This window comes from Archocentrus centrarchus, unplaced genomic scaffold (genome assembly GCF_007364275.1).
Source record: "Archocentrus centrarchus isolate MPI-CPG fArcCen1 unplaced genomic scaffold, fArcCen1 scaffold_41_ctg1, whole genome shotgun sequence".
Lineage (NCBI taxonomy): Eukaryota > Metazoa > Chordata > Actinopteri > Cichliformes > Cichlidae > Archocentrus > Archocentrus centrarchus.
In genome coordinates, this window is record NW_022060267.1 from 2,630,361 (window position 1) to 2,644,209 (window position 13,849).

Below are 13,849 nucleotides of genomic sequence, written 5' to 3' on the forward strand. Positions count from 1 at the left end.
GAGCTGCTTGGTTTGAAGATGGCCTTTGTTCTGGAAATGCTTCAAGTACTAATAAAGTTTAATTTGTGTGTGTGTGTGTGTGTGTGTGTGTGTGTGTGTGTGTGTGTGTGTGTGTGTGTGTGTGTGTGTGTGTGTGTGTGTGTGTGTGTGTGTGTGTGTGTGTGTGTGATGGTGATATCTCACAGCCTTCATCTGACTTGTCTGGAGTCATCCTCTCTGATCAGTGTGACACAGTCTGGTTGATCCGTGTTCCCTTCACCCTTCGTGTGCATTCATTTCTTCAGTGACTCGTCAGGCTGCAGTTGTAACATCTGCCATCTCGGTGCACCTGGATGAAGCCACCCCGCTCTCTTCCTCTTCCTCGTCCTCGCCCATGGGCACCGCTTTGCCCAGTGGCGACTGCTGAATACAGAGTCAATGCTGCTTTCCTCTGTCAGCATCTTATTTGTCTTTTTTCCTGGTTCTTCTTCTTCTGATTAACCATCTCCTGCACATGTTGCACATGACGCTCAGTTCAGTGTGACAACTGTCACACTTCAGGTCTCTGCTCTGAGCAGCCGATCTGGTCTGTCCCCATACAGGAGAGAGCAGTGTTGAGGCTCTTTGGAGCTGGAGTTGTTCTGCTTGTCTGCAGGTTGTGGTGCAGCAGCGGCTCAATGAAGAGGTGGAGGTGATGGTCCCGTATTTGGCAACGATGGTTCTGGTCCAGACGATGTCCGATCGGAGGGCAGGAGTCCAGATCTGGGTCAGAGATTTTCAGCGCTTATAAAATTGCCTGCAAAAAGGGCATAGAGAGATGAGGTATCACAGTAACAACAAATGGAGGTGGCCCCAAAACCACCACTCCATTAATTAGGGCTTCAGCTGTTCTGCCGCTCAGGCTCTGCTAAGATCTCGCTCTCCGCCGAGTTCTTTAACTGTTAATTTTCTATTCCTACGTTTCCATCTCCATTTTTCCAAACACTCAAACATTTCATTTGTCTTTCATATTCAACCATTTTACACACTTTCACTTTTTTTTCTTTTTTCCTCTCTGTGCAAACTCTTTAACCCAGTAATTTACACATTCCAATTATTCAGATCCATATTTCTTCTTTATATCATTTGCATGTGGCTCTGTGAGGAGGAGGATTAATATCACTGCTCTGAGATCCCAGTTTTTCCTAGTGAGACGTCTCTCACAGGTTTTCTTCTTTCTTCGTGTAAGAAAACAGAGAAAAAGGGGCACGTTCAAGGAGCCTAATCACCTGAGGTTAAACAACACACTTTATCTTTAACCTCTTTTACACTCTTTTACCCCCCTGTTCTCCCCCTCCTTAACCCACCATAAAGAAGAGGAGATCCTCTCCCAGTTACATGTCCCTACATAAAGAGAGACTAACCAGAAGGACAATAAAACTAACGAATGTGACCCAGTGACACATTTGTTAACAGTGAACTAACAGTGAAATACTGCAAACAGTGGAGAAGGTGTGATGCTGGAGGAGGAGGCAGTAACAGCTGTGTTAGAGGAAAGGAGTACAGGATGATTGACAGGTACAATAAGAAACTGCTGCACTCAGGCAGGTCACACTGAGGGACATCAGTGTCTGCACCAGGGTTCTTCTCTGCTGGTTTGTGCACAGATTTCTCCAAAACATGTAGATCAGAATTATTGGGTCTGGTTGGACAGTACCAAAGGTGTCCAGCAGGTGTCGCTGTGGAGGTGGTTTCAGAATGGAAACCTCAATATTCCAACAAAAACACTCCAGATGTTTCAGTGTTTCCTCGCTCTGCCGTCCTCAGACTGCACCCTCAGGCTCTGCTGGCTGTGCAGCAGTCAGTGCGTCGACTGGAGGGCGCTGTTACACAGCACTGTCCTGCTGCTGCTGTCCACACACACTCATCCTCAGAGTCAAACTTCCTGATGTGAGCAGGGTTAGAGGAAGAAACACAGAGCTGTGTGCACATGTGAGGACTCACACTGCAGCAACACAAAACAGGAAGTCCCCCCTCAGAGAGAAGTATCCAGTTACTGTGTGTAACTGCAGAGTGAGATTCATATTCACACACCCCTCCATCTCAGCTCAACATGTAATAAAACAGCTGACCCCAGTTTAATATTATACTGTAATCTTTATCAGTCACACACACACACACACACACACACACACACTGAGATTAATTACATTTAATTGTTTCTTCATCAGCTGTATTTAAACTGTGACTCACACTGAGGCCGGCAGCATCGTCCAATCCTGTGAACTGGAGAGTGGAGGGGGGCGGGGCTTCTCTGTGGAGGGATTAGGACTTCGTTACCCAGAGTGCACTGCGAGCATCTGTAAAATCCCCAAAGAGGATTAGTGTAGATCAGAGAGACGACATGCCGCTGAAGAGAGAAGGTGAGACGCTTTTTCCAACATCATCGCTCTGTTTGTCTGTCTGTGTTTGTTTCTGTGTGTGTGTGTGTGTGTGTGTGTGTGTGTGTGTGTGTGTGTGTGTGTGTGTGTGGTCACTCCTGTGCTTCGTCCTCAGCCTCTTCTTCTTCTTCTGTTTCCTTTCCTGCTGTCCTTGCTGATACTTGTAAAATCTACTGTCTGTGTGACCTTTGACCTCTGTCGGTCACCATGGTTACGCTGGGATCCATCTCATTTCCCTGGTTTTCCTGGTCTGACCTCAGAGTGCGTCAGGCAGGAAGCTTCAGCAGAAACATGCTGCATCATGTGACCCGAGCTCCTGAGAGCAGCGGTGGATTCAACACTGAGAAACTTTATTGTGTTACAGACAGACACACAGACAGAGAGGAGCTGGGGACTGACACTGACCGTCTGTGCTTCAGTCTGAGAGTCCAGCAGGAATCAGCCATGTTTGTAGTTTCTGTCTGGGTGGAGCAGCTGGGAGGCTCCTCACTGACGGAGCTCTCAGAGCTGCTCTTAGTCTCAGGATGCCACCCAGGTGAGCTGCTTCAGGTGTGTCCTCCTGGAGGAGGTAGATCCAGGACACAGTGGACAGATTATAACTCTCAGCTGGATTAGGAACACCTCAGAGGGGCTGGAGGAGGTGACCAGAGAGAGGGAGGTCTCTGCTTAGACTGCTGTCCTCATGACCCAGACATGGATGGATGGATGGATGGATGGATGGACTGTGTCCGGCTGCAGTGGTGTAAATGAGGACAGCTCGTGGTCCAGACTAAGATGTCTGCTGTCAGGAGAAGCCTGTCCTGCAGCTTCCTGTAGACCTCGTCAGACTCACAGGTACTCTGATCATCTGCCAGGTTGGCAGGTGACCTGTTCAGGGTCATCTTAGGGTCTTCTCCTCAGCATGGCTCTAATTCCTACTCCTGATCTCCTTTTCCTCTAAATGCACTTCCTGAGCAGACGGTCGGATTAGAGCCGGGAGCACTGATGCTGTTCCTGGAAGTGTCTGACTGCTGAAGGTCAGCCTGAGAGGGCAGCAGAGACAAACACCTCCACCTGACTCTGAACTGCTGAACCCTGCCCTCTGAGAGCACACACAGCTGGGTCTGATCTGCTTACAGTTATGCCTCAGATGTGGAGCACCTGATATCGGGTTCATGTCAGGTGGACCTGTGGATCAGCTGAGTCAGCGTGATCTAAAGGTGGCCCAGGTACAGGTACAGGTGCAGGTGTGGGCCAAACATGCAGTGATACCTGGGTATGAGGAGTCCTGTGTTTATTGCAGGGTTATTAAAGTTAAAACTGAAATTGAAAAAAACATTTTTGTTAACTGAAACAAATAAAAACTATAATTAAAAGAAAAAAACAAGAACTGACTAAAAGTGAATTAGAGAAAAAAAAAATTAAAAACTAACTAAAACTAAACGATAATGTAAAATCCAAAACTATTATAACCCTGGTTTAGTGTAGAGGTATCTGTAGTACTCAGAGCAGTACTGTTCCTCTGTTTTATGGTACCCTGATGATTCTGAACCACAAAGATTATGAGTCGATTAGGAGGTCCCGGTTTGCCTGGAGGTCCCGGTTTATTTATAAAGCACCCGATCACAACAACCCTGATATGTTCACACAATCGTTTCTACTTTCTGACATTTTAATTCATCTTCACTGATGTTCTCACACTCATGGATTGAGATGATGATGTCACAGCAGCACATGTGACAGCATGTTGTTAACATGTGGTCCTCACACTGAGCTGCTGCAGCAGGGTCAGAGGTCACAGGTCAGAGAGACTCAGACAGGCTCAGTCCTATAACACTCTTTGTGTTATTGTAACACACAGGCTGTGTTAACATGTCATTGGCTGACAACCTGTCAATCACAGGCTGTTAGCCAATGAGAGCACTGCAGATAATCTCCATCCTGAAACACAGTGTGACTCAGATTTGACCCAAAATGAGAGACAGCCCATAAACTCAGCAGCAAAGGGTTAACAGAGGTCAAAGGTCAGACAGCTGATTTTCCTCAGACACCTGTAGAGGCTTGTAGCTGTAACAGTGTAGGCTCAAGTGAAGAAGGCCTACAGACCTGTCTGTGACCCCCGGCAGCCACCTGTTGGAAAAACGTGTACTCCCACCTGGCTGGAGAAGCTCGCTGTGATTGGCTGGTACCTGCTGCGGTCGTAGTTTGAATGAAGTGACGGGTCTGCAGACAGCATCCAGCTGCTCTCTGAGCTGAAGGGAAACTGAGACACTTCAGCTTCGCCTGCAAAGTAAAAGCAGCACCTGTGTGCTCAGGAAGAGCTTTTACTTTGAAGGTGAAGCTTCTCTGTTTCCAGTTTGTGTCTCAGTGTGAGCTCAGAGAGCAGCTGGATGCTGTCTGCAGACGTCACCTCAGTCAGTCGCTCCTTTAGATGTGAATGGTTCAGTAAAGTGCTGATTCACTGTGACAGCAAGAGTGTGAGAGCTGAGACAGGAAGGAAAGCACAGGTGAGCCTCAGACAGGTGTGCTGAAACACCTGTCTGACTGACCTTTGGCTCAGGAGCTCCGAAAACATGGAAAAACAGGAAGTCAGTATGTGACGTTCCTCACTAATACTGATGATCACAGCGTGCTAGCACACGTGTGCTCAGTGTTTCCCAAGCCTGCTGCACTCTCCTGGAATTTCAGGCTTTAAGCTGGTTCATTCTTGGAATTTTCCAATGATTCCTGGCTGTGACACAGAGGAATTCCACTGCTTTTGTCCCGTTTTTGACTCGTGACAGGACGTCACTCATTTATGTGTTTATGTTGCTCAGATTCAACACTTTCACAATCAGGGATTGTGGTCACGGTCATGTGACCAAAATGGTGTTCTCTGATTGGTTAATCTGTTCAGGCTCACTGTGTTATTAGTGTAAGATCAGAAGGATACAGGACCTGTAGTTTTCTCTCTCTGTGGGAGGGAGAGTGGAAAGGACAGAACCACAAATGCTCATACAGACTTTTGTGTTACCAGAATGTGTTCATGGAAAAATGAAGTAGTGTCTTGGAAATATGATGTGTAATTAGACAAAACAGGAACTTATAAAGAAGAACAGACAGGGAAATTAAATAAGACGTCGTGCAGGTGAGCAGGAAGAAAAGAAGGAAAGAAATGAAGCTGAAGGACACTGAGGTCATCCAGCTGTTCCTGGATGAAGCATCTATCATGTGATGATGTCACCTGTGAAAACACTGGTCAGGGAGAACTGAGGAACAGAAGAATGGAAACATGTTTTCATATAAAACAGGTCAGCTGATGATGGTGAGACGCAGAGGACGCTGCATACTGGCTGATCTGAAATCTGCTGCTGAGCACATCTGTGCACACTGGATGTTTGTGCAGTTCTTACTGTAGGGAGTAAAAGTAGAACTGCAAACTTTATGAACACATTTGTTGATGTGGATACTTTGCAGATAGAAACCTGTTGATTTCCTGTCATATGCAGACTGGATACATGTATACTAACACGTATACATGTTAGTATACGTGTTAGTATACATGGATACTAACATGTATACTAACACGTATACATGTTAGTATACGTGTTAGTATACATGGATATTAACATGTATACTAAGTTTGGACACAGCGATTATCTCATGACTTAACTGATATTTGGGTTTATTTAAAGTTTCATTAAAATCATTTTCAGGTGTGAAAGCTGCATTTATTCTATCATCGTGTTTTCTTATAATGGCATTAATGTGTGTTTGAACTGATGATGGTCTGAATACACTGAGTACTTACACTAGAGTTCTAAAAATCTCACCATGTATTTTCAACTGCTCCCAACTAGGGCTGCAACTAATGACTATTTTGATAGTAGATTAATCATCGACTATTGAAACGATTAATCGACTAATTGGATTATGAATCACATAATTATGAAATGGCACTTATTTAGCTATCAGCTTTTACATTTAGCATAAGGTATTGCACATGTGTGAAGCTCGCCAGAGATAGACGGACAGGAAGACGTCTCACTCCGTTAAAAAAAAAAAACAACAGTAATAAAAAACACGACTATTAACAACAATTAAATTCGTCATCAACTATTTTTATTGTCGATTTTTGTCGACAGTGTCGACTAATCATTGCAGGCCTATTTCCAACCAGCCATGTCTTAATTGAAACTACAATATACTATTAGTACAGTCCTGTAGAGCTCCCAATAAGCTTTCCAATAAGCTTTCCAATGGTACCAGAATCATTCAGAATGAACTAGAATTAAGAAAGTTACAGCAAGTACAGAGAATCATAAAAACTGGGCTATTTCTGGATCAGCTATTCTATTCTATTCTATTCTATTGCTGTCTTAGTGTAATCAGTGGCTGTAGAAGACTGATAACTTCCTTATTTATTGTCCTATGAAGTTGATCCTGGTGTCACTGAAAGATCTTTGCAGTGGTTTCATAACATCCATTAAGTTTAAAATTTTTTGTGACCTAGCTGAAGTCATGCTGTTTGCTGGAGCTCATGCTAATGCTCATGCTAATGCTAGCCTTCCTGCTCCCTGTTTGAAGGCTAACAGTGGCTCAGAGGCTTCAGCCTGCACAGGTGCAGTAACACGTACCTGAGTGAGTGCAGTCAGCAGGTGTTTGATCAGGGAAGCCTTTCAGGAGGGTGGCTATGCTGCTAATGCTAATGAAGTGCTGAGTCAGAGGCTAGCTAACTTGGAGGTGGAGCTCAGTCAGGTGGAGTTCTTCAGAAGAACAGAGGTCTGAGGTGGGGTTTTACTGGTTTCTACTTTCTCTAATGTGATGCCGGTGAGCTTCATCAGGTTGTTTGGATTAGATGTGGGAATGTGACCTGTTTAATCAGGAATAAACCTTTTCTTCTGAGGAATGTTAGTGCTGAGCACCAGCTGCAGGAGATCCTGAGAGGCTGAAGCCCTGCAGCAGATACAGCAGGTTCATAGGAAAACTCAGTCAGGATTCAGGATGAGGAGCAAACACGGATCAGTCTCAGTGGGATCATGATCCACCTGCTGTGTGTAATTTGAATTTGTGAGCTGCTCAGAGTCTCTGTGCTGTTAGACGCTCACAGACCATCAAACAGGTGAGTTCACTGTTACCTGTGATCACACCTGAAGCTCCAGATCTCTGTGACATCAGGGAGGAACAATACTTACATAACTGTGTAATATTTCTGCATGTTTCCTGCTTCTGTGAGCCTGACCTCCTCCTGTGGTCTGACTCTTCCCTCTCTGCTGTTAGCTCATATTGTTTTAGTATGATTAGTAACAGGAAAGTCCAGCTGATCTTCACCTGTTTCCTCTGAGTCACTGACCTGTGGTACCTGGACGGCTGAACACACCTGAGCTTTACTTCTCTTTGATATCACAGTGATCTCATATTAAACCATTCAGTCTCAGTACTTTTAAAGTTACTGCATTTATACAAAGGCAACATTTCCTGCATGCTTCAAATTAAAAGCCCTTCAACGGTTCAGTGAACAATCATTTGTGAACAAGGCTTTTATTGTGAAACACCTGCAGGAAGCTGTTGTGTAAAACTCTGAGGCGCTCCTTTATTCTGGAGTGTGTGTGCGTGCATGTGTGTGTGTGTGTTACTGTGAGTGATTTATCTCCATCAGAATGACCCACAGCCTTTTCCCGTCTTTGATAAAGATTTGACCTCTGTGTGACCCCTCATCATCAGCGTCTCTACATCAGCTCTGCCTGAAATGCTCTTTCCTGAGGAACATGGACATCTGTGGCAGAACAGGAAGTCCCTCCTTCACAGAGTTTGGTTCTTCTGAGCACTTCCTGTTTGAAACGTTCCCATGCAGTGATGACCTCAGAGGGAGGCTCCGCCTCCACTGTTTACTAAAATCAGACTTTAAATGCAGTGAACGTTCCCCCTGTGATGTTTACCTGGAACATTTATCTGGTTACAGATTAAAAGAAAGCAGCAGGTGAGACATGTATGAAGTGCACATGGTTCCAGGTGTGCTCTGATGCTGTGGGGTCTGGGCAGGTGTGGTGCAGCTTTGAGTGGAGTGGTTCTAACTGTGGGTCAGCAGCAGTGAACCAACACAAATAAACCACAAAGAGGTGAAACACAGTGATCTGACTGTAGGTCTGCAGTCATCACTGTGAGCTCAGCATGTTTCCAGCCTCATAGGCTCTGCAGCAGCTGCAGCACCACGAGCTGTGATTATGGCTCAGTTTAAACCTGCACAGGCCAGCAGAGTCCAGCAGAGTCCAGTAGAGGCCAGCAGAGTCCAGCAGAGTCCAGTAGAGGCCAGCAGAGTCCAGCAGAGTCCAGTAGAGTCCAGTAAAGTGTGTGCTGTGGTGTCTCCTCAGATACGGAGCGCGCTCTGCAGGTGATGGAGGCCTGTCAGGCTGGCGCCGCTGATGGGGTCAAAGGTCGTGCAGAGAAGCTGCTCAACATCTTCCAGAGCGACCTGTTCCAGGCTCTGCTGGGTAAGAACAGAGGGCGGGGCCTCAGCACCTCCACCTCCAAACATGGTTATATTCAGGGTCCAGTGATCAGCTGAGCTCATTACAGCACCTGAACCTGAGAGGTCACATGATCACATCAGCTGACAGCAGGTGGCTGACAAAGAAACATCATTTAAACTTTATTTATCAGATATTTTTGTGTCACATTCATGGATATGTTTTGGGTATTTTCCTCATATTAATATTTCTCTGAAAATTAGCATATTTCAGTTGTTTTTGGAACATTTTAACAGGGTTTTCCTGTCTTTTTATTAATTATTCTGACAGTTTATAATCATATTTTATTAAGATTTTTCATAAATTTATGTTGTGGATATTATTTCATCTTTAAATAAAACAGATGTAGAGGAGGTGTGAGCGTGCTGCCCTCATGAACAAAAAGGATGGAAAAAGAAAATAATATTTTTATGATTTAGAACATTTTAATGTGCTCTTTTCTAATGAAATGTTCATTTTTAAAATATTTTTTTCTCACAATGAATTTAATTATTCTGCTTTTTAATATTTTTCAAACTTTGATGCATTTTAAAAACAGTTTTCAGAAATAATTTGATATTTTTCAAGCAGTTATTTGATATTTTTCATACATTTTATGGGTATATTTGTTCGATAACTGTGTTACAGTGTGAATATTCTCCCATAATGATGCACAGATGTGGGCACTTTCTTATATTTATTAATATTGTTCTTATTTTTCTGAAGCTTTTGGAGATTTTAGTGAGATTTTATGATGATTTTTATTTTGTGGACATTATTCTCACATTATATGAATATTTATCACTACATTACATTTTCTCTGACATGTAAAAATATTTTAGGATTTGTTTTTTTCTCAGGATTTTTATTTATCATTTTATAATATGTTTTGATTTTGGGGGAATTTAAATGACATGTTTCAGAATTTTGGTCACTGTTTTGTCAACATTGTTTTAATTTTTTAATTTTACAAAGCATTGTAATCATTTTTAGATTATCTATAGATAGATCAGTATTTTGGGCATTATTTAGAGGTTTCTTCATATTTTTAACACCTGTGATTGTCTCCTATTTTATGAACATATCCATAAAGAAGCAGCTTTCAGCAGCAGCTCCGGCACAGTTTTCCTGACACAGTCCCAGAGGGGATCTGTGCCTCCGGCTGGAATCAAACCAACAACCTTTTCCTGCCAAGTCAATATGTAAACCGCTGCACTACGGAGCCCCTTATAAATATTAGTAACCTAAACATTCATTAGTATATAAGTATATAACAGACTGGCTCTGTGTATTCATGAGTCTCCATAAATAATAATAACAGGAAGTCTGAAGCTGTAATCCATTAACTCGCTCACAGTCTTCTTCTGTGGTGTTTTTATACCCTGCAGTAATAGATCACTCTTTCTGAGTACTAGTGTACTCTGGATGGAGTGACATCACAGGCTGAGGCAGTGCAGTGATTGGCTGAGATCCCTGAGTTGGGGCACTGAGCGAGTCATTACAGGACTCTGTGCTCTGATTGGCTGATGTGGGCAGGTTGACTGCTGATGGTGAGAGCTCAGAGGATGATGGTCTAATAAGGACCTTTAAAGGGTTCCTCTTTATTTCAGCCTGCTGGGTTCCACTCTGAAGGATCTGATTGGCTCTGTGAGGTCACACTACCTCAGCCTGAACACTAGAGGGAGCACTTTCACTGCATCACAGCCTCTTCCTCACATGTCAGACCTGTCCATTAGACCTGCAGGTATCGTTACAGAACAGGTGACGTTTAGCTGCCTGAGCCCCCTGCTGTACAGGTGTGTCTCTGCAGCCATCATTTCCACCCTCGTAGAGTTTGCATTGTGTCAGGATCTGAATCTGAGCTCCTGCTCAGGTACAGATCCTCCTCCTGGGGCTTCTGAGGAGCTGATGTTTAACCTCCAGCAGCAGGAAGCGTTCATTGAGCCAAAGATGAAGCTTCTTCTTCATCCACAGGTTCTCCTGGTTCTGTTGTCAGTGACTGTACGAGGACGAAAGCTTCACTCAGACTCCGCCCATTAAGACTGAACCAGCCTTTACTGCAGACCTGCCTCAGCTGCAGGCCTGATGCAGCAGCTTGGTCCTCGTCCACGTGAAGCCTGAGCTGTTCTCCAGCTTCAGGCATGAGTCAAAGCTTAGAGAGAAACCACGTGGACTCTTTGTAGTTCACACATTAGAAACAGGAAGTGACCACAGAGGGTGGGGGGGTCCTGCAGCAGAGGTCAGGTCAGCTGGTCTCTAGAATCAAACTCAGGTCACAGATATCAGAGAGCTTTCATGGTGTTGGCTCTGCTGAGGTCTGAAACTCTGTAAATCTGTAGCTCATGTTTGATGCTGACACTGATGTGTTTAATGACCCCTCCTCAGATGGGGCTCATGTCATGTGATGTGAATGACATCACAGATCTGAGGGGCTCTGTCTAAGCAGTAAATCTGACCTGTGATCAGCTCAGAGGTGGATTCTGTCCACAATACTCCATCCACACACACTGAAACACACTCTTGTTGTCCTCACACAGATGTGATCACAGGTGTTGAAGTGGTTACATTTCATTTAAATACAGAAAACTTCCTGAAAATCCACAAAGACGTTTTTTCTCTCGTGCAAACAGAGCCAAACTGTCTGATATTAAAATGAGTCATAAATGCAGTGTGTGCTCTGAGTCAGTCGCCTCTTATAAACCAGTGAAACCAGTTCATCCAGCAGGTTTCAGAGCAGTTACTCTGTTACCATCCTTTAATCAAACATGCTGTGATTGGCTCACAGGTTGATCTGCTGGTTTTATAATAGTGTGATAATTACATGAAGTGTGTTTGAGCACAGACTGGAACATAAATAATAACGTCAGTATTTTTAAAGCATGCTGATGAATGAATATGAGTGAAGTCTTAGTGACCTGAGTGACTGATCCACTGTGAGAGGATATGCTTTCATTTATTAAACAGTCTTTTTAATCTGTCTCAGGTTTGCAGTGTTGGTAACACAACTCTGACAAACACACAGGGTTATAATAGTTTTGGATTTTACATTATAGTTTAGTTTTAGTTAGTTTTTACTTTTTTTTCTCTAATTCAGTTAGTTTTAATTAGTTTTCAGAGTGGTTTTGCTCGTTTTTATTAGTTTTTATTTTTGGTTTTATGCTTAGTTTTAGTTAGTTTCAGTATTAGTTTTAGTATTTTCATACTTAATCAGGTACGCTTTAAAGATACCCTTTAAAGAAATAAATTCAGCAACCAACTGTTCACAGACAGCAGAACTACATGCTAAATGTGTGTAATATTAAGGACACACATGAACATCAACAGGGAGAAACTGCTAACAATATGAACTCCAAAACTCGATAAATTCTACAATAAACTCCCAATAAAGTTCAGCCTCAGGGCAGCAGATTAATAACAGCTACATGTGGTGTTTGACAAAAACAAAGTCCTTGAAGGAGTCAAAGCTCAAATCCAGCTGCATCCTGATGTTCTCTCCACCTGATGCTGCTTCTGTTTTGGAGCTAGCTTGGTTAGATGCTCGCTGATTAGACTTGCAGGGTCTTTGCGGCCTATGTAGCCTACGGAAGTGTCCGACCTCATGTCCGCATTTATGCATGTATAGCTGGATTGCGTGTGTTAATTACCTTGTGGTTGTGTGCTGGGGGTTTTTTGGTCCTCGCTCTTTGTGCTCAGTTTTTAGGGTGCAAACATATTTGTCCCTGTTTTTTCACTTTCTTCATTTCTTCACGTCCATTCCCATAGTTTCAGCAGCTCCCTCCAGGAATTTGCTGACATTTGTGAGTCCTTATATTGATGCTTTGATTATTAGTCCTGATTGTTATTATCTGACTGATAAAGTAGCCGGAAACGCACAAGGACTAAACACAACGTTGTGGGCTGCGTTGACCCGACGAGTAGTCACGTTTCTCTGGAGGTGCAGGCCGGGTTGCCTTGTAGGATGAGAGCGGTTTCCGTAGCTGCCTTGTGTGCGCTTCTCAGGTCTACTTTGATGTTGGTGTTTTTTTTCCTGACTAAGAAGTGTTCCGTACATCATCCACAACATCATCCACAACATCATCCACAACATCATCCACAACAAGACACTCGCTGCTATCTGTGCTATCATAGTAAAAAACAAAAAAAACACCACATGGGACTCTCTGAGGAGCAGCGCGGTGTGCGCACGCACGCACATGTGCACCCATTTGCCCGACGGCGTTCCGAGCTTAAACTCGGAGAGAGGAAAAAAATGATTTCATATCAATCCACAAGACTTTTGAAAAAATAACAATATCTATAATTTCAGTTAGTTTTAGTTAGTTTTGTAAACTCACAATTCAGTTTTAGTTAGTTGTCGTTTCTTCCTTTTAATTTTAGTTTTTATTTATTTCAGTTAACGACAATGTTTTTTCAATTTCAGTTTTCGTTATTTCGTTCGTTTTCGTTAACTATAATAACCCTGCAAACACAGCAACTAAAACACCTCCTGAAGTGTCCTCGTGGTGTCCGAGCTGGACGGACCTCAGAGGATCATTAGACTTTCTTACATACACAACAGAAAATTATTAATAAATGTTCAGTTTTCCAGGTTTTCCAGTTACTCAATAATCAATAAACCGTTTCCAGTTAAAGCTGCTGGGAGCGTCATGTTTCTGAGCCGGTGTGCATAGGTTTGATTCCAGCAGACCAGACTAATGGAAACAGAGTGATGCTCTAACTGTGGACACTTCCTGATGATGCCTTCAGTGTTTGACCTAAATGCTGGAATAAAGCACTTCTGCTCCTCTCTGCTCATAGCTCATACTCAGGACCTCTGCCTGCTTTGACTCTCACACCTTCATCAGCAGCAGCCTTCACACTCCCAGAAATCCCAGGAAAAGTCTCTATCCTGGAACGCTGTTCCTGAGTCTGTGCCTCCTCTGGCAGCAGGACTGTCTTTTCCTGGATGGAGTTACTCCAGCTGTTCCACCTGCCTGAACCTCCCAC

The 13,849-nt window shown here is 43.6% G+C and overlaps 1 pseudogene; it reads left to right on the forward strand.

Annotated features, from left to right (window-relative positions):
* Positions 1 to 2,326: 2,326 nt before the first annotated feature.
* Positions 2,327 to 13,849, forward strand: part of LOC115777000 (disks large homolog 4-like) — a 48,193-nt pseudogene continuing 36,670 nt past the window's right edge.